We start from the raw sequence: 8,191 nt of genomic DNA on the forward strand, positions 1-8,191 counted from the left end.
ACTATATAAACGGAGAGCTGAGAGGTAGACGAGAGTTGCTCTGCAGACCAGCTCAGCTTTCGTTGCTATATGTAATAAAGTCTATCTTGATTCTACAAAGATTCTGGAAGAACTTTGATTTTTAATAAGTATAGTGAGAGGGGAACAATTACTTATTCATCAGATCTGTCTGTAGCACTGTTTACACATAATAATCAATGTATTGCTTTATCCTTACAATCCTATAGCATTCAGACATGGGTCCCTTTCATTATCATTACCCAGGAGAATATGGTTTATCACTAAAAACATACTATAAAACACTATATTATAAGATATTTTCAAGTGTACTTACAGAGGGAAGTGGATAGGTTTTGTAAGACAACTCACTGGCAGTATGGAAAGGAGAAGTAAGTGAGTGGCTGACACGACACAAGTTGCTGTAATTTCCTTCCTTTTGATGCAAGAAGACATCTATTATTGGTCGGGTTCCAGGCAGAATACATTGAAGACGTTGCATCAGGGCTGCCAGAAAACGTGTGACGAGGCGGCATTTGCCACAGCACTTTTCAACACCACATTCAATTTTGTTTAATAGAATATATAGTTGCAAAGGGGACAAAGTGCTGTTTTTTAGACCGATTTGCCTCATGATTTGTCAACTCACACAAAATATCTCTGTCCTTCACATAGGAGTGCTGCTGCAGGCTCTTTACATGTCTTGACCAATCAGATTGATGGAAATCGCAGGTAGCACACATGATAACACATCAGTCCCGACAGTGAGGTTAATTTCTCCCCCCTTGTCTCTGCTTGTTCCACCTTGAAGGACACCTCACCTTGAAAGACACCTCACCCTGACACCCTGCAGATGTAAAGAGCTTATAGTGAACCTCCCAGCCACCAGGATAATCACCAATTATTTGCTATTTTTTATTTTGTACTTAACACTTTATTATTTTTATTTTTTTACTGCATTGTTGGTTAAGGGCTTGTAAGTAAGCATTTCACTGTAAGGTTTACACCTGTTGTATTCGCCGCAAGAATGTTAAACAGAAGTAGATTCACCCCGGTTATTGTTTATCATGCAGATATGTCTGAACATGGTAAGCTCATTCTTAAATACAGACATGTTTTTCTGTCCCAGTGAATTGCACTGTGTGCAAGTCTTCAATTTAGACCACAATTAGTTAAATGAGGTGTTTGTCAAGGGCTAGAACAAAAATGTGTAAACTCCTGTCCTGTGTATAAAAAACACTGGCGGTCATTACAAAATGTGCCCTCATGTACTGATCAAGCTTCTAAATGTTGGAAGTTCATCTCCTTGAGATGTCCCTCACTTGGGACTGACTTATTTTGTACAATGTACTGTGTTTTAAGGACTCATGCACAGGTACAGGAAAACCAATACAAAGTTTAACATTTATTCCAAATTCCCAAATGATGTCTTCATGTGTTTCTCGTTTTGAGGCTTGGGCATCAATAGGAGAGAGAAAGGCATCAATAATATTACAATGCTGTATTCATTTAATTGAATATATATTCTTGTTTGATATGCATTTATATATACTGAACAAAAATATCAACGCATCATGCAACAATTTCAAAGATTTTACTGACTTACAGTTCATTAAAGGAAATCAGTCAATTGAAATAAATTATTTAGGCCCTAATGTCTGGATTTCACATGACTGGGAATACAGATATGCATCTGTTGGTCACAGATACACTATATATACAACAGTATTGGACACCCCTTCAAATTAGTGGATTCGGCTATTTTAGCCACATCCGTTGCTGACAGGTGTATACAATCGAGCACACCGCCATGCAATCTTGTGGTCCTCTGTAGCTCAGCAGGTAGAGCACGGCGCTTGTAACGCCAAGGTAGTGGGTTCGATCCCCGGGACCACCCATACACAAAATGTATGCACGCATGACTGTAAGTCGCTTTGGATAAAAGCGTCTGCTAAATGGCATATTATTATTATTATTATCTCCATAGACAACACTGGCAGTAGAATGGCCTTACTGAAGAGCTCAGTGTCTTTCAAAAAAGTCAGTTTGGCTAATTTCTGCCCTGCTAGAGCTGCCTCGGTCAACTGTAAGTGCTGTTATTGTGAAGTGGAAACGTCTTAGAGCTCAGTCCTCGGTTGCTACACTCCCTACCGAGTTCCAAACTGCCTCTAGAAGCAAAGTCAGCTCAAGAACTGTTCATCGGGAGCTTCATGAAATGGGTTTCCATGGCCGAGCAGCCACACACAAGCCTAAGATCACCATGTGCAATGCCAAGTGTTGGCTGTAGTGGTCTAAAGCTCGCCGCCATTTTACTCTGGAGCAGTGGAAATGCGTTCTCTGATCACGCTTCACCATCTGGCAGTCCGACGGACGAATCTGGGTTTGGCGGATTCCAGGAGAACAATACCCGCCCAAATTCACAGTGCCAACTGTAAAGTTTGGTGGAGGAGGAATAATGGTCTGGGGCTGTTTATCTTGCTTCGGACTAGGCCCCTTAGTTCCAGTGAAGGGAAATCTTAATGCTACAGCATACAATTACATTCTAGACGATTCTGTGCTTCCAATTTTGTGGCAACAGTTTGGGGAAGGCCCTTTCCTGTTTCAGCATGACAATGCCCCCATGCACAAAGCGCGGTCCATACAGAAATGGTTTGTTAAGATCGGTGTGGAAGAACTTGACTGGCCGACTGCGAGCCAGGCCTAATCGCCCAACATCAGTGCCCGGCCTCACTAATGCTCTTGTGGCTGGGAAGCAAGTCCCTGCAGCAATGTTCCAGTGGAAAGCCTTCCCAGAAGAGTGGAGGCTGTTATAACAGCAAAGGGGGGACCAACTTGATATTAATGCCCATGATTTTGGAATGAGATGTTCGACAAGCAGGTGTCAACATACTTTTGGTAATGTAGTGTATGTTAGTGCAGGGCTGGAACAGAAGTCTGCACACCCAGCATACCTCCAGGAGACGGATTGGCCTGATACCGTTGTAATACGTTTGTAGCCTACATTGTGTGTGACTTTTAACTTTATTGTTGTATACAACATTTGCTAACATAAGTACACATACAACCCATGGCATACAAGGATGTGCAAGCAGTCTCTTGGGACATTCACTGGCACCTCTTCATCTGCAGACAGGCTTTTACAGCTCTCCATATCTGAGGACAGACAACGTCACAAAGAAAGAGACTTAATTTTATTATAATTAGACAGTCCTGACTATTATCTCTCTGTCTGTCTTCATAGTTTTCCTCTCTAGGGACTAGAGCTGGATACTCTTTTCATAATGTCATCCCACAACCTGTCCTATCTAACTAGTGCACCTACACCCTTTTCTGACACTGGAGCAGAAAACCCTTTCACCCTCTTCCATTGCTGTTATCTACACATTTATTTGGAGCATGTATTTTTAATTTAAGATGATCACTAGGCCTAAATCAAGATAACAAGCTAATATGAAGTTAGCTAGCTGATGATATTTGACTTAGCTATAGTATGTAAAGTTGGCTAGCTAGCTAGCAGCTCATTAACCTACACACAGAGGCCTGCTGTAGCTAGCTGGTTAATAATACATTGTTTTTGACCATTTTCAAAATGTATTTACTTACTTGAATAGGTCACGCCTACGCCCACGAAGCGGACAACCTTTTGGAGCGAAGCGTTGTCAAGCGGGAGCGCGGCTTCCGGTCAAAAGTTAACATATGTGAGAGGAGAGCTCGCAGAGCGAGGAGCGAGTTTCCCAAAGGCTGGAGTATCGGCCTAATATTTTATTTTTATTTTTATACAATACAAAAAGTACATGGGGAACAACAGGATATATAACGCGACCGGGAGACCCATGGGGCGGCGCACAATTGGCCCAGCGTCGTCCAGGGTAGGGGAGGGAATGGCCGGCAGGGGATGTAGCTCAGTTGATAGAGCATGGCGTTTGCAACGCCAGGGTTGTGGGTTCGATAAAATAATGTATGCGCTAACTGTAAGTCGCTCTGGATAAGAGCGTCTGCTAAATGACTTAAATGTAAAATGTAAATGTAAAGAATATACAAAGGACACGTGGGCTAGGGGCGGGGCTATGGGCGGGGCTAGGGGGTACAATATCACATTACATAAGGACCTTAAGGGACATTCACACATTTATAATTCTAACATCTTTTTTGTTGATACAGTATTTATTTGTATTAAGATATAGTTCAATTTCTTTTTGCTAGGTAAGAAAATGTGGTGTTTGTTTGTAAATTTACATTTGTGAATATGAAATGTGGCCAAAAGAATAATGAAATTAATTACATGAAATTGTTTCAACTTATTTCTATCGTAAGTAAAGAAGTCAAGCAGTACATCTCTCCATAATAGTGTAGAATCTTCATAAATGTGTTCAATTATACATCTACTGATGTCTTGCCACAGATTCCTTACATGAATGCCAAAAAATATGTTAAACTGTTTCTGGGTGGTCATTACAAAAGGTACAATTTGAATATATATATTTTTTCAACGTCTTCATATAGTGGTTGGCAGGAAAATATTGATGAATAATTTAAAAAGAAACTTCCTTAATTTTGTTAATAAGTAGGTATGTTTGTGGCAACATCAAAACATATTTCCAATAGATATTATCAATAAAACCATTCCAATAAGGCATGACATAAGGTATATAGATACAACATCCTGTTGACACAAGGCACGTGTATAGCTCTATTGTTATTGAATGGACAAAAAGACAAACAAATCTTTACTACTGATGAGTCAACAGCGGTAATTGAAGGTAGGTTCTGAGGGTCTTAACATGTTCCTGAATACAGTGCCTTGCAAAAGTATTCATCCCCCTTGAAGTTGTTCCTATTTTGTTGCATTACAACCTGTAATTTAAATGGATTTTTATTTGGATTTCATTTAATGGACATACACAAAATAGTCCAAATTGGTGAAGTGAAATGAAAAAAATAACTTGTTTCAAAATATTCCAAAAAATTAATAATGGAAAAGTGGTGCATGCATATGTATTCACCCCCTTTGCTATGAAGCCCCTAAATAAGATCTGGTGCAACCAATTACCTTTAGAAGTCACATAATTCGTTAAATAAAGTCCACCTGTGTGCAATCTAAGTGTCACATGATCTCAGTATATATACACCTGTTCTGCTTTATTACAGTGGCTTGCAAAAGTATTCACCCCCTTGGCATTTTTCCTATTTAAAAAATTTATAAAACAAATAAGCTGGTGAGCTGGTTCTACTCTTTTTGTCAATTTACTGCTGTTTTGTGGTGGAAAACTGAGCATGTCAACCCTTTTACCCATACGTAGATATGCTAGACATGTTTCAACTATTAAGATTTTCTGTGAAGATTGCATTTAATTGACACTCCCTGTTACACAAAAAACCTTCCATTCCCCCTGTCACAAGCAGTTTCATGGCTGATTTAAAGGACTATTTTATCCATGTAATCCAGTGTTTTTTTTGTTTTCAGTAGTCCCCTGTTACTTTATTTGTTATATAGGCACTTACTACAATATTTTTTTAATTCTATGTCTTGAGATGGTAAAATATGTTTTTTATTAAGTTGAACATCTTTATGAGAGAATGTTACATTTAGGCAAAAAAAAAATTGGGACCAAGTTACACTTTAAAAATGGGTGGAACTACCCAGATATTTTCATCAATATATAATTAATCAATGAATGACTAAAGTGCATAAAGATGTTAGAATTCTGATATGACATCATTGTTTTAGCACTATCCACTGAGTTATGAAACTACGGTGTGCGACATTGTTCAATGTTCCAATAAATCAACACAATCTACTTTTTCAGTTTTTCAAATGTCCGTTGTCTTGAAGCTAAAATTGGGATTATGTTTACTGTGCTAATGACCATCCCAAAAAAACAGTAAAGGAGAGCAATGTACAATACAGTGAACTTAGCAAAACGAGGAATTTGTGGTAAGTACATGTGGGCCGCCATCTTTATGCACCTCCACTATTGTTACAGAAGCAGACTATAGTGTAATCCACACACCATGGTTCTTACTTAATGAAATCAAATCTCCATCTTCCTTCTCTTCTCCTCCTCCTCTCTCAGTTCCACTCTGCCCCGGTGTTTTCCTGCAGTCGACCAGACCCAGCAGTAAAGCGGTACCAGGAGGCATTTGACCTGGGGACTCCTGGAGGTTGGAGGGGAATGGGCTACCTTTGTCCTGTTGGCCACAATAAATATTAAACAGTTTATCATTAAACCAAACATTTGATTAATTTAGTCTACACCTCTGATTGATTTGGGAGCATCCCTCGAATATCAAATTTTTCCTGAAATGTTCAATCATTCACTACTTCCCACAAATCTAATAGCATTGGGTTGGTGGAGGCATGGGCTAGTCAGAGTTTCCATCATATTTCTTATACCAGTCATTTCCTTTCACAACAGAGAGTAAGAGGCTACTTGTGGCTTATTTGATCGAATATAGGTTTCATAATGATTAGGTTGTTATGAGTGTACTGATAAAAGTAGGTCACGTGACATGCTGGAAACTTTGAGAAAAAAAAAACTTCTATCAGAATTGTGCAAGGTAGGAACTAGTTATCACTACCACAAAGTCATAAACCACGTCTATTTCTACAATTTATCTTCGTAAAATGTCATTTTAAACCTAACCTTAACCACACTGCTAACCTTATGCCTGACCCTAACCTTGAAATCAAAAAAGCACATTTTAGTTTTCTTGAATTTCTACGATATACATTTTTGACTTTGTGGCTGTGGTAACAAGTGGAAACCGTTGTGCCTGTTGTTCACATGCGTATCTGCCCTCTCATTGGCTAGAATGGTCCCATCTCATCTTGCTCCTCCCAACTGCCTTTCATTTTTTAAGACGTTTATTTTCATTGCCATTACATATTAGAAGGCAATGAATTATTGGAACATGGGTTGTCTCACCCAGTGGTGTAAAGCACTTAATAAAAATACTTGAAAGTACTACTTAAGTAGTTTTTTGGGGTATCTGTAGTTTACTATTTATATTTTTGACAACTTTAACTTTTACTTCACTACATTCCTAAATAAAATTATGAATTTTTACTACATACATTTTCCCTGACATCCAAAAGTACTCATTACATTTTGAATGCTTAGCAGGACAGGAAAATGTCCTAATTCACACACTTATCAAGAGAACATCCCTGGTCATCCCTACTGCCCCTGATCTGGCAGACTCACTAAACACATGCTTTGTTTGTTAATGATGTCTGAGTGTTGGAGCATGCCCCTGGCTATCCGTAATTTAAAAAAACAAGACAATTATGAAGTCTGGTTTGCTTTATATAAGGAATTTTACATTTTTTATACTTTTACATGTAATACTTAACTTTATTTGAGCAATTACATTTACTTTTGATACTTAAGTATATATAAAACCAAATACTTTTACTCAAGTAGTATTTTACTGTGTTACTTTCACTTTTACTTAATTTTCTATTAAGGTATCTTTACTTTTACTCAAGTATGACAATTGGGTACTTTTTCCACCACTGGTCTCACCCACAAAAGGGGTGCTACAGAAAAGTTGGGAGCATGAACATGGACAGAATAAAACCTTTGGATGGGTGGGTGATAACCAGGCGAGGCAGATGGGATTGTATGGCAGGGACTTTAGCCCCACGGTACCTATCCCTGTGAGTCCACCATGGCTACTCCCACCTCCAGTAGTTGATTTACAAGTGTTGGAGAGAGTACGGAAAGACAGGGAGGGGGTTGATTCATCTGTTATTATTTAATAGGTGACTGGAAACTGTAAATCTGTATTTTTTGCCCATATATTCAGATGGATCAAAAGACCCAAAGACAAGTCAGACTGGATCAGCCTTTGTTGAACAGGAAAGTTGGGTGGCTGTCAGGAGACCTATTACAGAACACCTGGCTATGTACATGGCAGAGCTGATGGCCGTACTGTTGGCCATGCAGTGGGTGGAGGAAGTCAAGCCAGACGGAGTAGTTATATGTTCTGACTCATGTGCAGTGTTGATGAGTCTGCAATAATTTAGCTCACATAGCAGACAAGGCCTGCTATATGAGGGAATACAAATTCATGCCCGGGAAAGACAGATGGGTGTCCATATAAGCTTTGCTTGGGTCCCGGCCCATGTGGGGGTGGAAGGGAATGAGGAAGTAGATATGCTAGCTAAACAGGCCCTTAGGAGACAGGAGGT

The sequence above is a fragment of the Coregonus lavaretus genome, assembly GCF_964263955.1.
Source record: "Coregonus lavaretus genome assembly, contig: HAP1_SCAFFOLD_55, whole genome shotgun sequence".
NCBI lineage: Eukaryota > Metazoa > Chordata > Actinopteri > Salmoniformes > Salmonidae > Coregonus > Coregonus lavaretus.